Here is a 20,355-nt window from a genome sequence, read left to right as displayed (position 1 = left end):
GTATAATCTCAGTTTATTTAATTATTACCTTTATATATCTGCATGGCTTTTTAAAAAAGACTTTATGTGTTTCATATATTGTTTCTCTGCAACTATCAAGTTCATTTCAAGTTCACCCTGTGCCATTTACTTCTGATTTTGGTATTTGAATGCTTTACCAGCTCTAGGCGAATTAAAAAAGTATAGGTTCAGCTGAAGTTTTGGTTGGGGATCATTTTGAATGATAATTTACACTTTTCAACTATTCTTCAACTCTGTTAGAGATTTTAACTAACTTGTTAATAGAAAATCTCTGATAGTTGGATACTTCTAATTTAAAAAGGTTTTGCTGCAATTCTCAAATAGTAGCACAAGTTGGATCTGTAAAGTCTTTAAAGACTTTAAGCACTGGTACAGGCACTTTAATCTTTGTGCTACCTTGTGAAGATTAAATATAGGGTGTTGTTGTACAATGTGTGAGCAAGCACTAGGAGAATGGTAATGCAGTTTGTGAAGTTACAGCATTATGTTTTAGGACACTTGAAAGCAACTGGAGCCTTTGGGAGAAAATGCATTTTCTTTTTAGGAAAGGCCTCCTTTCATTTTGGAAGAAAACATTGTCAACCAGATGTAAGATAGTAAGGTATTTGGTTTCATAATGAAAAAAATGGATCTATTAGCAAAAACTTGGAAGATAAAGGCATTTATTTTTATATTTATTTATCTTATGTACCTATTTTAAAATAGGATTTCTCTTTATAATCCAAGCTGGTCTGGAATTTACTATGTATCCCAGGCTGGCTTCAAACTCAGAGTCTTCTAGCCTCTGCTTCTTGAGAGCTAGAGATACAGGGGTGAGTCACAGCACCCAGCTAACTGTTTTCTATTGTTTTAAGTTCCTTCATGTTGAAAAGATTTTTTTTCTTAAGAGAGTATTACATCCTTGCCTAAACACTACCTTATTTGAAAGGGAAGAATTATTGGTAGTGAAGCACAAAGTTGACATTCCATTTCATACCACCCTAAATAGCCTGTGAAATTCACTAGGCCTGGGTATGAATGTACTGAATGAATGATTTATCAAATCTGACTCTAATAAGGGCTTTGGTAAATATACTATGAACAATTGTGACAGCCATGTATCTACCATATGGACCAGGCTGCATCTTGGAGATAAGAATTGGCGTTTTCTTAAAGAAAACAAAGCTTCCTACCATTCTTCATCCTAGGAAAGAAAATTAAATTTGTATTGAGAATTTATGAGCACCCCCATTCGTGTGCTTGACAGGAGCAACCCTAGGCATTATGGTTTGCATCTGGACCTCCAAACTCTGAAGCTAAGAAAGCTTAGTCTCCAGGGCTCTTCATAGGACAGATCCCCTTCAAAGGTCTGGAGAGATTTAGCCATGTATACAGACAGACATTTTTAGCAATCATGTAAATAAGATATGTTTATGTTTATTTTCTTATAGAAGGCCACAAAATCAAATGAACTTTATTTTCAAAACAACCTAGAGTCTCCTGGATTTGAGGAAAATCCAAACTGTGCTTTTGTTACCTCCAAATCTTTTGTATAGTTCTGCTAAACTGTGAAGCTTTGTCTTGGCTATTATTTCAGGGGATTATTAGAGATGGAGTCTGCATTTGGGATGACAAGTGTGTAAGAGCATGACATTCTCCTAGAGAAGCTAAACTAGTTGGTAGTCAGATGACCATGGAATTGAAAGGTGGGCCAGTCCTGGAGGAAGACAAGACTAAATATTCTCATCACCACTTCTACATAAAATGCACAAGAACCTTGAAGATCCTTATTATCACCACTATGTATGGATGAGGTACTGAACTTGTATTTATTTCTAAGATTAGGAGAACTACTGGGACAGGAGATGGGACAAATAACCTGAGTGAGACTGTGAAACTAATTTCCCTTGAAACAAAACTCAAGTCTCTCTTACCTTGTAATCATTTCTCCATCATCCTGAAAGTGGTATTTTAAAGATCAGAAGTTCTCATCTAGATAAATGAAGAAAAAGAGAGGAGTGGGAAACAACTTTAAGTTCATTTCCTTTGCTGCTCTAATGGAATATTTATCTCTTAGTGTAAATATTTAATGATACCTCAACATTCTTGTTTGTGAAACAAAATTCATACCAGGCTTTTTAGTCAGCAAAGGGAACATGGGAACATGGGCCCATGGTAGAGTACCTGCCTGGTATGCACAAAGGGTTCCATTTCTTGGTACCACATACACAGAAAAAAACAGAAATAGTGCTGTGGCTCAAGTGGCAAAATGCTGGCCTTGAGCAAAAAGTGCTCAAGGACAGTGTCCCGGCCCTGAGTTCAAGCCCCAGGACTGGCAAAAAAAAAAAATTCAGATCCACACAGTACAAGAGCGAGGACTCAATATTTGTGTACCCAATGCTATGACATGGTATTGGAAATGTAAACACAACTACATAGACATAAAAATTTTTGACTCTATAGGCTTAATGTTTCATTACGTAGATTAATATGTATCTATGACATATAAACCCTCAGCCTAATCTTAATTATGTCCTAAAATCTAAGTACCAGTGATTGTATATAGAAATTCCCTAATTGGATATTTGTTTGTTAAAGAGGTCATTTGAAATATGATGTAAAAATCAATGTTAATAAATTCTTTAATAATAAAAAATTCAGTTTCTCTGTACCAGTCATAAGAAATGCAAGATAGGACAAAATCAGTCTGGTGACAGAAACCAGAAAGTGACTGAAGAGGTCGTGAGAAGGAGAGATAATGGAAAAAGAGCCACACATTTGTATCTTGTATCTTAATAAAAAGATGAAACAAATAGGACTAGTCAAAACACTCACAATGATTAAAATGAAGTGAACTATAAACCTTACTCTGGAGAGGCCTGAGTAAAGACACTCAAGTTGATGTGATTCCCATATTACAACTTATCATATAACTGTTTCCTTTGTATCTCACACTGTCACTGGGGAACAATGGCACCAGCAGACACAGGACGACTATCAGGCAAACAATAATATTATTTCTAGAGAAACTGGCAATGATGTTAATGAGACTCCATCACACAGCTTCCACTGCATTTCCCTCTATTCCTTGGTATTCATGCTGAAGTTTTTTTTTCCCTCTAATGTGACCTTAACAATGCCAGGTACTGTGTATTCCTTCTGTCCTGTAGTACTCTATCTAGTTCAACAGGCTTAAAAGTAGACCCGGTCTCCTCTATCTACTCTTAAAAAGTTGTCTTACATTCCCCTGAATGACATTTTTTGTGTATATACAACTGATGATAAAGAAAATAAACCTGTACTGTAAATGAATATTATTTCAGAGATAACCACTAGTCACAGTTCACTATTCTTTTATTATTTCTACAGTATAAATAGTACTGTAGCAGACTGACATTTTCTCCATCACTGATAGTGTAATGTTATACCATAAGATTTTCAGATATTATTAGAATCACTTCATAGGATTAACCTATTGTTGTTTGACTAGCTATTGCACTTTAATGTGCGCTTAAGTGTCTAATTCATAAATATCATAATGGTGTGCTATGATTTGGATACTGAACATCTCCTGAAAGTTCATGTGTTGAAAGATTGCTTCCCAAAGTGCCACTATCGGGAGGTATGTATGTGGCGCTGGGGGGTAGATGCGTTAAGAGATGGAGCTTAGTGGCAAGTAGTGAGGTCATTAGAGTTGTGTCCTGAAGCAGATTGTGGAACCCTCATTACTTTCTCTCTGCATCTAGTTCTGTGAGCATTGCTTCCTGTACACATCCCTATGCCACCATCCTGCACGCCACCATCTTCCCCTCTCACTAGAGTCGAAACCAATGGGTCCATCCAATCTTGGGCTGCGAACCTCCACACCTGTATCATGGAACTCTCTTATTCCATAAGTAACTTATATCATATATAACCTCATAGTGACAGATGGCTGACCAGGACATACCTTAGCACATACCAGGAATATCAGCCTCAGAAGGCGATAGCAAGAGAAACATAAATTCAAGGCCCGCCTGGATTGTATAGCAAGATTTTTCTCTCAAAATGAACAAACAATTTCAGAAAACTTGCTTGAAAAGTACACCAAATACTTTCGTTTTAATACTTTATTATTTGAATATACTATAAGAAATATTCATTTCATGCAATTATGTTATCTTTGAGTAATACTTGAGTTGTTTATAAAAACAACAATTGATTTTTTCCATTTGTTGTGGTGTACATTCGTACCCACTTTTGTTTCAATATTTTCTTAGGATTAGAATTGTTTGATATGTGCATATCAGATGACTGGTTTACATTCTTCCTAAAATGTGTTAGGTTTTGAAATTTTCCAGTCTTTTTGTGTGTATATTCCTTTGCAGTTTTTATTTGTATCTAACTGATAATCACTGAGTTGAACAACTTTTCTTATGTTGATTAAATCCTTTTCTACTCTGATGTAATGAAAATAATCTCTAGCGTTAATTTCTTTTGTTTTAGTTTTAGAAGTATTTCTTTTTTCACATAACTATATATACATAAAAACCTATGACTCTATAGACATAATGTTTTATTTCATAAATTAATATGTTTCTATGACATACAAACCCTTAGCCTAATTTGGAATAAGTTCTAAAATCTAAGTCCCAGTGATTGTATATAGATTCCCTTCTTGAACACTTGTTTGTTAAACTTGTCATTTGAAATATGATATAAAAATCAATGTTAATAAATTCTTTAATAAAAAAGTATTTCTTTTTTCATATTTTATTATAATTAATAGAGGGGTTACAGTTATATTCGCCAGATAGAAGGTGTATTACTTCATACACATTGATACTCCTTCTCATGCTTTTGTCCCTATTGCCCTCCCCCACACCCTCTTCTCATCTTGTTTTCCCCCTTCCCTTTCCCATTTCAAATAAACAAACAAACATATATACAATATACTAGATAACAAGGTAAGATACTGTAACAATATGAGAATAACCAAGGGACAACACAAAAGATAAGAAATAACATAGTTCATTAAGAACAACAATCACACATTATACAGCTCTTGTTTCCATATCCTGCAAGTCCTTTCATTTAGCCTTATCCTATATGGCCTTATGTATCTAGGTTTTGAGATATTGTAATCCTCGGCTAGGAGAGTCCAAGGTTTGTACTAATTATTACAAATGAGGGAAACCATTGAGCCTATGTTCCTTTGAGAACATAATATGATTCTTTTCCAAGACTTTCCATTTCCTTACAAATGGGGCAATGCTGTTCTTTCTGATGGCAGCATAGAATTCCATTGTATATAAATACTGTATCTTGTTGATCATCTACTGAGGGGCATCTGGGTTGGTTCCCTATCTTTGCTGTGGCAAATAGTTCTGGCATTAATTTCTAAAATCATTATTGTTTTGGCTAACAGGTCTACAGTTCATCTGAACTTTTGTATAAAATAGAATATATGATTACCGCCTCCTAAATGAATGCTCATTGGTCTCCATATCTTTATTGAAATGACTGCTCTCCTCAGTTATCTTTTTTTTTGCCAGTCCTAGGCTTAGGCTCAGGGCCTGAGCACTGTCCTTGGACTTTCTCAAGGCTAGCACTCTACCACTTGAGCCTCAGCACCACTTTGGCTTTTTGCTATGTATGTGGGGTACCGAGGAATCAAACCTGGGTCTTTGTGCATGCTAGGCAAGCACTCTACCATTAGGCCAAACTCCTGGCCCTATCCTCAGTTATCTTACTGTGCCATCTTTATTCACAGATCTAGTCTCTCAGTATGGATCTCTTTTGCAGTTCTTTTTTCTATTCAAATGATTTGTTCATCTCTTCTGATAGCACCCTGAGCTCACATCTAAGCATTATGACATGTTTTAGTGTACAGTATACCAGAATAAGTGTGTACTTTTTTCTTCTCCAAAATTTCTTGGCTTTCTTGTCATGATGGATAAGACAGTATAACATAGATTTGTTTTCTATCAAACAAAGCATCAGGGAAACAAAATAGAATAGAATGATTAAATTACTCCAAAAGAAGGTTCAGAAACCAAAACTTAAAAACATCAGATGATACAAGAAGAAGCCTAGAACAAAATAGCACCTATGAAACCTCTATAGTTAACATTAAACATAATGGTAAACACTGAACACTTTCTCAGAAAAAAAATTGAAAGTCCATTCTTACTTATTCTCTGTAACATCATAGTAGAGAATCTAACCAGTGCAATAAGGAAAGAAAAAGAAACAAAAGATCCATTTTGAAGAAAAATAAAAAAAAGAAGAAACACTGTAGTCACACCATTTTGTGTAGAAAATCTTATGGACGTGTCCAGATGCTGCTCAGAGGTAGAGCCATTGCCAAGCCCAACGCCTAGGAATTGGTGCCCATCAGGGTAAGAAAGAAAGAAGCAAAGAAATTGCAGTGGCAAGAGAGAGAAAAGGAAGGAGAAAGAGAAGGAAGAAAGAAGGGAGGGAGTGATGTCCATGAAGGCTTGAAATAAATAACTAAAATTCAATATTCCACATAAGAAATTGTTATTTAAACTATTAAAATAAAGACTAACTTTAATGTAGAAAGCTGAGCCCATTCCCCTTTTCTTCCACTTGTCTGTAGAAGAGTTCCTGGCTCTGGGTGAATGACCTATCATGACAGATAACTGCCTTGTTGTTGCTAGCGATTATTGGAACTAAATATATAGTGAGTACATGTTTAGTCTTTTTTTTTTCTTGGTAGTACTCGAGTTTGAACTCAGGGCCTACCACTCAAGCCGTACGCTTGTGCTTTCTCCCTTGAGTTATGCCTCAGGCCAAGTAATTGAAAGTTTGTGGCAATCAAGAGAAATGGTTTTTGTCTCTGCCCATTTCTTACTCTGAAGAACATTGATAATCAGTGACCTTAAGTCTCGGGTTGCATGGTCTATAGAATCATGTGATGTTGAAGAGAAGCTGGTGTCACAGGAACACATGTAGTTCACAAGTCACAAGGCTAATGAGGATTCTGCTCCACAATGTCTTTTCTTTTTCACAGAGGAAAGAAAAGAAATGACCAATATTAACTATCCATTTAAATGCAGGGCAAATGATTGGGTAGAGCTTAACTACACCTCAGGTGGCAGGAGGGCATATTTTACTAAGAAGCTTTTTGTGTGTGTTCAAGAGAACGCATAGACCTGCACCTGGGCCTACATCTCCCTGCAGGAATGCTCTGAAGAATGGTGCAACTCTGGTCTTGCTTGTCTGCCCTTATCTACTCTCTGGACCTCTTCTCAAACACTGGAGTCACATATAAAACTGGTGGGAAACATTAGCACATAGCTGCAGGAAATATGAAAAGAAGCAAAGGAAAATAGAAAAACAAGGAAATAATTAGTATAAAATGAAAAAAGAAGGACAGAGTCACACAGGATAATTTGTTCGCTCTTGAACGTGTAGTGACTTGTCTTGTGTGGTGCCTCATTCTCCCTTCTTCCAGGTGGTGGCACTGGTGCTCTTTCAGCCTTACCTCTGGGCCTGATTCACTTTGTCTCCCTAAAACAGAAGGGACTCTAGGAGGTAAAGAGATGAGGAACACTGGTTATCCCAAACTGAATCCTCTGAAAGTCTCCTGAAAGACCATTCCTTTCCCATATGTTAAGCAAAGGAGCAAATAGAAGAACTGAGGCAGAAATGGAATGTGCACAGGGGAACCGGGCACAAGCTTCTCAAGTCTTGTAAGAAATGACTGGACTGGACAAATAATATCTTCAATTATGCAGATCATAGCCATCAACACTGAAATCAATTTCTCTTATTCTCCAAGGCTTGTATAGCTCTAAAGTCTTGATATACTTTCCCATTTCCTGACTCTGCGGGGTGCCTCATTTTATAGATGGAAAGAAAAGCACGGGAGGTTGATCTTGATTAAAATCATCTAGCAAGTTGGTGAGGAAGTTTACTTGGAATAGTTTGCTGAGTGAGAAAAAAACACCAACTGATAAGAACACAGAAGCATGACTCTACTAGACATTCACATGTATTTTTATTTTAACTATCATAGATGGTTTGGAGACTATGATTTTCATATAAGCATTCTTGAAATGTGTTTCCAAAACTCAATATTAAAACATAAGCATTTTTAAAATGTGCTTCTAAAACTCAATATTAAAACATAGGAAATGAATCTAAGTTGCAAAGAGATCATTGTTAGCTTCCAAGAGATACTGGAACATTGCTTACTGGTCTTGTTCATCAAGAGAATATGTGTAGCCAGGCTACAGATGGCTCATGCCTGGTAATTCTAGCTAAGATCTGAAGCTGAGATCTGAGGACTGCGGTTCAAGGCCAGCCCAGGCATGAAACTCCATGAGACACTTATCTTCAATCAAACACCAGAACAACACTACAAGTGGCCCTGTGGCTCAACTGGCAAATACTTATCCTATGACTGAAGGCTGAGAAATGCCCAGAAGTGCTTTCCACTTTTGACTTTCCTGTGGCTTTTTATACAGTATGTCAAGGCTACCATAACATACTGCTTCTGTCTAAAAACGTACAACTCTGGCAAAGCAGTATCTCTGAAAGGGTGGTCTATATATCTTCTATAACGACACCTATTTCCATGGTTACCTAAAACTCTACAATTAACTCATGACTTTTGCAGACAAGCGAAAACAAGGTCTAAAAATGACTGTTGGCTCCAAGAATAATGAGCTTCTGGCACCCAACTAAGGTAGGTATTATAACAGGTACTCAGAAACTACTTTTGCTGAAAAACACAGACTCAACATTTTGTCTTGCAAATATCCAAGAAGTAACTAAAAATAAGATAAAAGCTTGTGATCCCCGCTTCTATCTCTGTCTTTTATTTTAGTTTTTAACTCTGTGTCTGTCTCCTTGGCAATCATCTTGGAATCCACGATGGATTAAACCACCCATGACAGAAGATGCATCAGTCACTCACCAGATAATATCAGTATTTGGAAAAGGCCCAGCCTGACCAAGCCTAAGATTACAGGTGATCGGACCTTCTCTAACCACCAAGCACAAGGCATGTGTGACCACACCATGGAATAATTGTGAATACTTTTTGCTTCCTACCCCAGTTCTTCCTATGTTTAAAGCTAAATTTAATGTCTGTACCTGGGCAGATGGAGAGGAGTGCTTCCTTTTCCTTTCTCATTGCAAGCCTCTTCAACATTAATATATTTGCTTTCTCTGTTCCTCTACTATTATTCCTCTCTGATGTTTTGGGACAAGTGGTCAGATCTGACATTTGGAACCTCCAGTGTTGGGCCTGTGACCCAGAACTCTAGTTATAGTGTATGGAGAAAGTGAAAATACACGTGTAGTTGATACTAAAGGGAATTTACTTTTTTAGCCAAATATTTAATTAGTCTTAAATTGTGTTCTCTTTATGGAAGAGAATGTTTGCACATGTAAGGAATTTTTTAGCTAAACACTAAATAGATTATACTGTGATGAAGGGAACATGTTTGTATCAAAGTTCAAAGAGCTGCTCTATTCTGGAAAACTGAATACTGTCTTGTTCATGTCCACACTCAGATGTCTCTGCTGCTGCATGGCTCTGTGCTCTTGGAAATCATGAGGTCATTCATTAGTGCCTGTCAATGTTTATCCTGCATGTTTCTCCTGATTTAATGAGAAATTGGGCAGTCAAAAGATTTCATTCTGTTCTGATTTCTGGAAGTCCTCATTAGCCAAAAGATCTTTTCCAAGTAGGGGTGGTTATTTGAAAATGAGACCAAATAATATAAAGTTTATTAAGGAGTATTTGTCTTATTACATCTTCTCTCTTATGGTAAAATATTTTATTTATCAATTATTTGTACAGGAGAGTTCATTCCCATATCCTATCTGGATATAATGTATCTTTTCTAGTCACCTCCTCTGTCATTCTCTCCCCTCGTCCCTCTTGCCTCCCAGTCTCATGAAGTTTCTTTGTTCTACTTTCACATATGGACATAGAGTATTTTCAAGCCATTTATCCTCTTTTCCTCCTCTGTTCATTTGCCTTGTTCCCACTCACATCAATACTGCCCTTGAGACATATGAAATGATCATTTAAAATGATTCATTTAAAATTCATGGTAAAGGAAGGCTGATAAGGTATGTAAGCTGTCATTACTCTGCTATGAGTTCATTCCAGGTTTCTTGTAATGCACCTATTAGCACTGGCCACATTCCACTTCCCCTTTGGCCCTTTTTCCTATTTTGTATACTAAACTACTTTCTTTTAAGATAAAAGTTTTACAAGGAATGCTTAAGGATTTCTGATTATGTTCATTCTGTGCAGTCCTGGCTACAACGGACAAGCAAGCAAACTGCTTTAAGCTCACAGGGGCTCTTTAAACCCTTCTATATTGCCACATCCGAATGTTGTTCTCTCTTATGACATCTAATTTTCATTTAAATTCTATTTAATTTTCTGAGTGGGAAAAATGTTTTGACCCCTGAGCTGAGTGCTTTTCAATTTTTCTTTTAAACCATTGTGGGTCCTGAACTCTGGGCCTGCGTGCTATCCCTGAGCTCTTCAGGTCAAGGCTACTGCCTACCCCTTGAGCCATAGCGCCACTTCCAGGTTACTTGTGGTTAATAGGAGATGAGTCTCACAGACTTCAGTGCGATCTTCAGGTCTCAGCCTTCTGAGTAGCTAGGATTACAGGTGTGAGCCGCATCTTTCTTTTTCAGCCATGGGACTTGAACTCTGGGCCTGGGCACTTTTCAAATGTTTATAAGCAACGTCTCTTTTTCCCCCCACAAATAAACCTCTGTAGACGTCTAATATGGGAAGCAGATGACACTTCTGATGAAATCCTATGGGGGGGGGGGTTCTGGTGTATCTATAATCTCACCATAACTTCACATAACAACACAACTGCCCATGCTGGGACCTTGTAGAACCCCTAGACAAGCACAATGTCAATTTGAAAAACACTACCTCTTCAAAATGCAGTCAAGAATCCAATGTACAGCTTTACAAAATTAAGAGCGAGGGAGGGAATTAAGATGGGAAGGGGAGGAATGGGTCAGAATATTGAAATAAGATATGTTGTATTCATCAACTACTTTGTTAAATGGCAACTATCCTGTATATCCTTCATCTGTCTTGACACTTTCACCATTAAGATGACCACTTCCCATTGATTATCATCTTCAGAGCTGTTCTGATCTGACTGTTAAGCACTTTTCAGTGTGATTTATTGTTTTGAGTAAAAGTTTTGAAATTACACCAAGTTTTTTCCCACAAGCTCTTGGCTCGTCTGTTTCCACTAGCCCCTCTATCAGAGTACCCCTAACAACCTGGCTACCATAACACTGAAAGTGTTTACTACATGTAGTCATTTAAAGCATTTGGTATGAAAACCATTCTATTATCCTAAGAGAAAAAAAATCAGATAATATACTTGCACAAAAAGATTAATCCATTTTTTAAAATAGGCTGTGTCAGGCTTTTGGCTGCAGTTTTGGATAACTATCCCTTAACAACTGCAAGAGATGAAGAACAGAACCAAGAATGAAAAAATGCAAGCAAATGGATGATTTCATAAATGAAAATGCTAAAGTTTAGTCTTTCAAATTATGAAAGTAACATTTCTCACTTTATGTGTGGCTTTCAAAAATATAGGTAGTTGAGCTGAGTTATAATATGATCTTTCAAAAGAGAAAATGTCTAACACTCAGGGAAAAAAACACAAATTGTGCATACAATTAGTGGGAATCAATTTAAAACTTGGACTCAACTGAATTTCATGTAGTCTCTTTTGTCCCACAGTGCCTTGTACCATTTTAGAAGAGTCTGTGTCATCAAGACCATAAGTAAACTTTACTGTTTTGTCACATGTATATCCTTGTGATGCACCAAACAATTCCATACACAATATCTTCTACCTTTTATTAAATTGGTCCAAGGTTGGTTTTCATTATTCGGAAGTATGAAAACTAACTTCTAATGCCAGACTCATGTGGACTGGAGATGCTGAAGCAGGGACTAATGCATTCAGGAACTCACTCAACCACAAGCAAAAACCAAGAATATTTGTAGCAGTAATCTGGAGATGTTTAATCATAAGTAGTTGTGATAGATAATCTTGATTGCCATTTTGATTTGAATAGCAAATCGTACCTCCAGAATTATGCAGACCCACCTTAAATGTGACTGGCATTATTCAGTAGATAGAGGTTCCAGATAGGATAAAAGAGGAGGAAAGGTGAGAACCAGGCTTTTTTTTTTTTTTTTTTGGTCTTCCTGTATCCTCATAATGTGAGCCATGATGGATTGTTGATTCAGAAACCATGAATCAATAGGAATAATTTCTCCTTCTGAAAAATGTTCTCTTGGGTATTTTGCTCATAGCTACTTAAAGCTAACTAACACAGCACATATATCATAGGATGTGATGCTATTCACAAAGAGGTTTTTCAGGAAAGTGCAATGGTACAACTATTAAAGGACGAATCAAAAGTAAATCTTTCTGATTGATAAATCTTCCAACTCTCTATGGGACCACTTCAGTACAGGGAAATAAATTCCTATCTTAAAATGCCATGGTAGCCTACCTCTGCCACCTTAGATAGTTTACTTCAGCTCTCCAATCTTTAGGGAGTTTTTTTTCTTTGTGATCTGAAAAAATAGGATAATGACATAGAAATGACTTTCTCCATCAAAGTCTATGAATGAGAAGAGTCACAAATGACATTGTATTTGGGAGAACAAATCTGAGGAAGCACCAGGACCACAAGAAATGAGCAAGGCACTTGGAAAGTGTGACACAACAGGATGGTGACAGGACATCAGGAGCAAGTTTGCAGTTGCAGCCTTGGTATCCATGGATGGGGAGGAAAAGCCCAAATCTCCACTCCAACATAGCTTGTTGGCTTCATAGAGAGACTGGGAAAACACTGACTTGCCCGTGTGATGACTGGCTAGCACCAGGCAATGTGTGTGTGTGTGTGTGTGTGTGTGTGTGTGTGTGTGTATGCATGTGCACACACACACACACACACACACACACACACACACACACACACACACACGTTGCCTCTGATGCTCGAGGCTAGCACTCTGCCACTCGAGCCTCAGTGTATCTCCAGCTTTTTCTGAGTAGTTTATTGGAAATAAGAGTCTTTTGGACTTTCTTTTCTGGGCTGGCTAACATGTGATTGATCCTCAGCTCTCAGCCTCCTGAGTAGCTAGGGTTACAGAAGCCACCAGGACCACCACATAACTTTTTGCTCCTCCTATTTTTTAAAAAATTTTATGACTATTATTATTATTTTGTCTATTGTAGGGCTTGGACCCTGCCCGAGAGCTGTCCCTGAGCTCTTCAGCTCAAGACTACCTCCCTGCTCCTTGAGCCACAGCCCCACTTCCGGTTTTTTAGTGGTTAAGTGGAGATGAGTCTCAAAGTCTTTAAGTGCCCTGGCAGGCTTTGAACCTTGAGCCTCAGATCTCAGCCTCCTGAGTAGCTAGGATTACAGGCGTGAGCCACTGTGCCCTGCTTGCTCCTTTTATTTTAGAGAGCCGCAGTGGTGTAGAACGTTGGGAGACAGAGGCAGACATCAGATCCCGTTAACTTCATGCAAACAGCCTGCCCCAGTGCAGGCAGTCTGGAGACAGGGCTGTAGGGGAGAGGGACATGGGAATAAACAATTCATGATAAGTAAATTCTGGGATATCTAGCCAGTGTCCAGGTGACTGTGAATTCACCTGGGAAGGGGCATGGAGATGAAGTCTATGTCTGGTTTAGCCCTGATCAGTGAAAGCAACTTCATTGGGCCATTGCAGAAAATAAAAGATCTAGCCTCTACTAGAAGACAGGTCTGCTTACAGAATTATCAGATCCTACTGATGATCAGCACACGGCCTGCAGCCAGGCAGACTTTGAAACTCAGCCACACTGAGGGAGAGGATGGAAATTAAGAAACACTCAGCAATCAGAGTACTAGGACACTAGCTAGTTACCCAAGTGGGAAACTGCCATGAGGCTTGAGTGTAGAGAAGAGTCTGAACTCCAATTCTGCAGCTGGCAGCTTTACCTTGAAACTTCATTCCCATAGGATCACTGCCATAAACAAAGAACCTTGCCTGATCTGTTCACATCGTCTGTTTATAAGCAGCCTGGAGTAGGTGCTCAGACTGAGTTGCAATCAGGAGCTTGGAGATTGGGGTTTAAGGATTTCCAGGTCATCCAAATATGGTATTGGGTGGCAAAATGATACTGGAGGCCAAGATAGAGGGAGAGGTTTTGACTCAAGCAAGTTGAGGATTCCCAGAGGCAAGAGACTCTGTTGGTGGCCACACCCTGCTGATGAGACTAGTTTTATTGCCTGTAATACTGTTCAGAAACTAGGACACTCTGCTTTGCTGGTGCAGAGCTCAGATTGCAGTTGCTGCAAGAGATCAGTCTATATTTGATCTGCACAAGCAGCCTGAGGGCAGGCAAGCCTAGAGGCTGAGCTACATCCCTGGAGCTTAGAAAACTAACAAGAAGAACACCACCAGTTAGTGGTTGTTTAGAGATAGTGGCTTTGATGTAAACAAGCTGAGAACAGAAAGGAACATTAAGAGCTCTGACAGGGTCTAGTAGGCAGTACTCTCTCCCTAAATGGCTAGACAAGTCCCAAGTATAGGTGTGGAAATGCAAGTATACAAACAGCACCAAGGTTGTAGCTAGCAAAGTGGACAGAATCTAGGAGCTGTCTAGTAGATTTGATGGCTTACCTTCATTGGGGGATGAAGTTTCTGAGCACAAGACTCAGGGTTTACATGATATTCCTCAGCCTCAATTTCCTGGACGGTTTTACTCTGCAGTATAAGATATGACACAACTGAGACCTGCCTGCACAGCACTCGAGTCACAGTTTTCCGTGGCCAGGACTTTCCCACTTCCAGGCACATTACAGAGACACTCCATGGGTGGCCCATCTGCTACCCAAAGAGCACAAGCAGGGAGACCTGTGCAGGATATTCACTGGCCCAGAGACTACCAAGTGTTATGTAACCAATAGCAGCTTGCAGTATACAAAGAAGAAAGCTTCTAGTGCAGAAACGTTGCAGAAGTGACTTCATTGGCCTTCCCACAATTACATGGAACATCATTGAAACTGGCTTCGGCATCTAGTTCTCCTGGTTAGTTCTAGCCAGTTCTCTTCTAACTGCACAGTATTGGGAAGCTAGGATTGGTGCTGCTCTGAGCATATGAGCAAATACTTGACTAGTAAGCCATCCCCAATCTAGTAAGGGAAAAACTACACTGCAACTCTCCCATCACGTAGTCCTGCCCAAGGATTGTGAACACTTCGACTCCAAGACTACAAGTAATTAAAATGTCCAACCAATCAATTGACATCAGATGTACAAATCTCAAAGCAGGAATAAAGGATATATGAACAAGTCAACATGATACTTCCAAAGTTCAACAGCCTCACAGATAATAAAAATAGAGAAGAAGAAGAAGAAGAAGAAGAAGAAGAAGAAGAAGAAGAAGAAGAAGAAGAGGATCAGGCAAGGAATTCAAAAGCTTGATTATAATGACATGTAAAAGAGGATGTATATTAAAAACACTGAGTTCAAAGAACAGTTCAATAATTCAAGTCAAAGGACCTCAATAAAGGAGTGTGCCTCAGTGACAGAGCATTTTCCTGGCATATTCAGGACCCTAGGTCCAACACTGTAAAATTAAAAAAGGAAGAACCAACCAATTAACTCACCAGCCTATAAAAACAACAACAAAAAATAAAACAAACATAAGCAATATAAGTCCCAGTTGGTGTTAGCTCCTCAGGAGACAGATCTGGGGACTGCAGTTTGAAGCCAGCCTGGGCAGAAAAGTTCATGAGATACTTATCTCCAATTAGCCACTAAAAATCCAGAAGTGTAGCTGAGGATAAAGTGGCAGAGGACTAACCTTGCACAAAACAAGTTATGGGACTATGCTCAGGCCCCAAAGCAAGCTGTAGTAAGGGCACATGCACACATACATACACAAAAATACACCCTCCGCCCCCCACCACACACACACACACACACACACACACACACACACACACACACACAGAATCAAAGACAGACACAGACACAAAGATTTGGATACATATCTGAACAGAGGATATGAAAGAGGAATTTGATAAAGATGCAGAGAACCTGATAAGCCCTTCCTACAAGGGAAACCTCAGGACCCAGTGGGCTTCCTGCTGAATTCTGCCAGACCTTTAAAGAACTCCCAGTATACTAATTCATGTTTTCCATGAACTAGAATGGGAAAGAATCCCATCAAACTCATTCTATAAAGCCAATATTACATTCATTCTAAAACCAGATAAGGAGAAAAGAGAATAGCATACTAATTTCTTTAATGAAGATGGATGTAAAATCTCTTAATAAAATACTTGCGAATCAAATTTATTAACACATTAAAAAGATCATCCATCATAATCAAGTTTGCTTCATTTCAAGGATGCAGGGTTGATTTAATATACATAAATCATTCAAGATAATTCAGCACTTAAACATGATCAAAGAAGTCTGACAAAATGGAGATTCCTCTTATGATAAAAACTCAAACTAGGAATAGAAATAATAGAAATAAATACTATAGGTGATAAATCTATATGGGTAAAACTTGAAATAAGTTCTGCTAAAGTTGCACATGGGACAAGGATTCCACTCTTTATATTTTCATTCAATATAGTATGGGAGTCCCTCACCAGGTCAAAAAGGTGTGAGATAAATAAAAGGGATCTGACCAGGGAAAGAGTATGATGTATTACCTCATTTGCAGATGATATGATTCTTTACTTAAATTCTATTCCCCCCCCCAAATCTTAGGTCTAATAAACACTTTTAGCAATGTAGCATGATATAAGATCAACATATAAAAACTAATAGCTTTCCATGGGTGCTGGTGGCTCACACTTGAAATCCTAGCTACTCAGGAGGCCGAGACTGGAGGATCTCAGTTAGAAATCGGCACACTTACTTTTTTTCTCTTAATCATCTAATTTTTTTTTTGCTTTGTTTTCCTTCTTCTGTGATATTTGCATTCCAACATCTGGAGTGATGTCTCTCATCCCTGTGACACCCATTTCATTTTTTGTTGGTGGTGCTGCTTGAATTCAGGGCCTGGATGCTGTCCCTGAGCTCTTTTGCTCAAAGCTAACACTTAAAGCTACTACTTTGAGCCACAGTTCCACTTTTTGTTTTTGTGAAGCTAATTGGAGATGAGTCTCGCGCTCATGGCTTTGAACCTCGATCCTCAGGTCTCAGCCTCTCATAGGTGTGAGCCAGCAGCATGCAGCCTTGACACCCATTTCTGTCAGGAAAGTCCTCTTCCACTGCATCCATATTCTAATGGGCTACCACTGTCACTACTAAAAATCAACTCAGCTAATGAAATGTTTGCTTTGCCTTTATTGGCTGATACAATGAAATTTATCTATATATTTTCTGATCCTGTGAAATTTGTTTATATTCCTGTGTCTCTAGGTCTGCATGGAATTTCATACTGTATTGATTTCCCAACACTAATGTTTTTAAGTAGTTCACTGGAGTCAACTTAAGCAAGCCAGTGACCTCAACATAATGTTAAAGAGTTTTCAAGTGCAGAATCCAGTAAGGTATGGCTGATACAAGTTGGGAGGAAATGATGATACCCTTCCAGGCAATTTTTCTGAGTCCTACTTCTCTCCAATTCATTATCAAAGCATCTTACTGGTCCATCCTTCTACTCACTTGAAAGTTGTCCTTGTGCTCATCAAATCAAGCTCTGCTCAGATTCTTTAGCATTATCGTCTTTCTCATTGAAATTCCCAATATCTTAAAAGTAAGACTTAAGTAAACTTATTAAAAATAAATTCAATATATTTTTTAAGTTAAAAATCAAGACTAGATCGGTTTAGTTCACATTAGAAAGAGTAAATGACTTCTGGCTAGAGGTACTAGCTCATCCCATGTCCAGCTCCTCATATGGCATTCCCTTCCACTCAGTCTGGTAATTATAAAAGAAAAAGTATCAAGAACTTCCAGTGACTGCCTAGAGGTCCTGCATTAAATCCATAAGCACTACATTCCCAAAGGTGGAATGTCAGTGTGAGTGGACCATGTGTATGTTTGGAGTAGAGAAAACGGGGCGGTGTGACTGCATGTGAACACTTACCCCTTCCATTGCCCTTTGGAATGTTTGAATTCTTTGCATAGTAAGTGGTCTTAGAGTAGACACTATCTAGGAGAAGAAAATTTCAAACCTGGCACATGTATTGCCGAGGGAAGCATCTAAGCATCCCTTTTATTGCAAGGAGGCTTACTTAAGGGAGAAACATAATTTAAATGAAGTGTAAGCGTATGGAATGATTCTGAAGTCACAATCCAGATTCTTATGCTGTTGACATCTTTGAGAAACAAGCTTAATCTGAAATGATTTGAGAAGATGAATCGGAGTCTGAAGAACACTATACAAATACTTCTGCTGTCTAAAGCTAAATTGCTTTTGGGCATTCCTCCATCTGTAAAGAGGTAGGAGACAAGATTAATGTTTGTTTGACATTCTAGCTATTAGGTATAAAGTTTAGTTTTCAGTGAGGAAAGAGAATCACTTGTAGTTTGAAAAAAAAAGGGAGAACAAAAAGCCTTCAGCTTAGGAAGGAAAAGTTTAGACTAGATATTAGGAAAAAGAATGTTCTACACAGTATTAGAGTAGGTGCCCAGGAGAGGTTAAAGGAGCTTCTGTGCTTAAAAAAAAAAGGAATAGCATCATTAAGATGCTATAGGAGTAGAAGGAATGGCTTGAAATGCAAGTATAGGCAAGGTCTTTCTTTAATTATCTGACCTAAATGGGTAAGAAGGCTGGACCTCTCAACAGTTTGCCATGTTCAAAGCCGCAGGACACAAGAGCAATTCCTGGAAAAATAACCCTCTGTTGATGAAAAGTGTGAAGATTAAAGAATTCTTCCTTCATACTGACCTCTAAAAACTCCTTGAGACATTTACTAAGAATAGCATGGTAGTTGAGTGGAAAGAATCAAAGGTGAATATGACTAGAACTTCAGAGACGTTCAAAACACGTAGAAACACATTTTTAATTATTGGAACAGAATAATATTTTACTCACTGGCAGATAACTTTCTAGAAATGCCAAAGGCCAGGCATTTATAACTACTTGGACAATATTTTAAGTGATAGGAAAGTCTTCAGCAAAGATACCTGAAATTCCAGTTTATAATCCTAAAGTGGCATACTGTGTTTTTGTACCCAGATGCATAATCCTATGTTCCACAGAGTTATAAAACACAACATACATCCCCACTTTAGTAAATATAGAATTAGGAACATTTTAGTCTGAAAAAAGAGAAAAATCTAGCCTGTTTGAGCTTTCAAATTTGACTGTATTTTTTTTTTGCCATTGCTGGGCCTTGAACTCAGGGCCTGGGCACTGTCCTTGGGCTTTCTCAAGGCTAGAGCTCTACTGCTTGAGCCACAGCACCATTTATGGCTTTTTTTCTATGTATGTGGTAATGAGGAATCGAACCTGGGTCTTCGTGCATGCCAGGCAAGCACTCTACTAAACTCCTGGCCCTGAATCTATTAAAACCTCTTTTCTTTTCTTGTTTCCCCCAGCTCTGTGGCTTGAACTCTTGGCTTGGGCACTGTCCCTGAGCATAATTTGCTGAAAACCAGCGGTCTGCTGCTTGAGCTGCAGCACTACTTCTGGATTTTTTGAGTAATTTGTCGAGTTTCCTATCTGGAACTCAGCCTCCTGAATAGCTAGGATTACAGGCAGGAGATACCAGGGCCCAGCTATGATATTCTCTAAATACTCAGGGCTATGCATATGGCCCAAGTGGCTGAGTGCAAACTTATCAAGTAAAAGGGCATGAGTTAAAACTCCAGTATCATCAAAATCCCTAAATAAAAATTCATTCATTCAGCCAGACACTAGTAGCTCAGACTCGTGATCCTGCTACTCAGGAGACTGAGATCTGAGTATCTGAGTTCAAAGCCAGTCTGGACAGAAAAGTCCCTGAGACTCTTATCTTCACTTAACACCAGAAAACATGAAGTAGTGCTGTGGCTCTGCTAGCACTGGTGGAGTGTTAGCCTCCTCCTCCTTTTCCTTCTCCTCCTCCCTCTCCTCCTCCTCCTCCTCCTCCTCCTCCTCCTTCTGCTACTGCTTTCTATTGTTTTCTTATGTGATTAAACAACTTCTTTATACTTGCTTTGCAATAGTACAAGATCAATGATGGGCCCTGAGTCTGAAATATTTGACACCTAATCAATGGGTAAACTTGATTTTGCTCATCCAACTAGGCAGGACCATGATACTTCTGTCCCTTACCTCCCTGAATATTTCTTCCCCATTCCCAAAAGGAATGAAT

General features: G+C 38.6%; 1 long non-coding RNA gene across 2 annotated transcripts in view; it reads right to left on the bottom strand.

The window, feature by feature from the left end:
- LOC150064604 (uncharacterized) overlaps positions 1-20,355 on the bottom strand; it is a 69,805-nt gene that overhangs the window by 15,147 nt on the left and 34,303 nt on the right. For both annotated transcript variants that reach the window (XR_016535168.1, XR_016535167.1), the window contains one exon: positions 1,935-1,992. This is a non-coding gene — a long non-coding RNA (uncharacterized LOC150064604). The remainder of the gene's footprint in view (positions 1-1,934; positions 1,993-20,355) is intronic.

The sequence above is a fragment of the Megascapheus bottae genome, chromosome 4 (assembly GCF_031878675.1).
Source record: "Megascapheus bottae isolate mThoBot1 chromosome 4, mThoBot2.hap1, whole genome shotgun sequence".
Lineage (NCBI taxonomy): Eukaryota > Metazoa > Chordata > Mammalia > Rodentia > Geomyidae > Megascapheus > Megascapheus bottae.
Note: the sequence above shows the minus strand (reverse complement) of the source record. Positions and strands in the feature narration are given on the sequence as shown.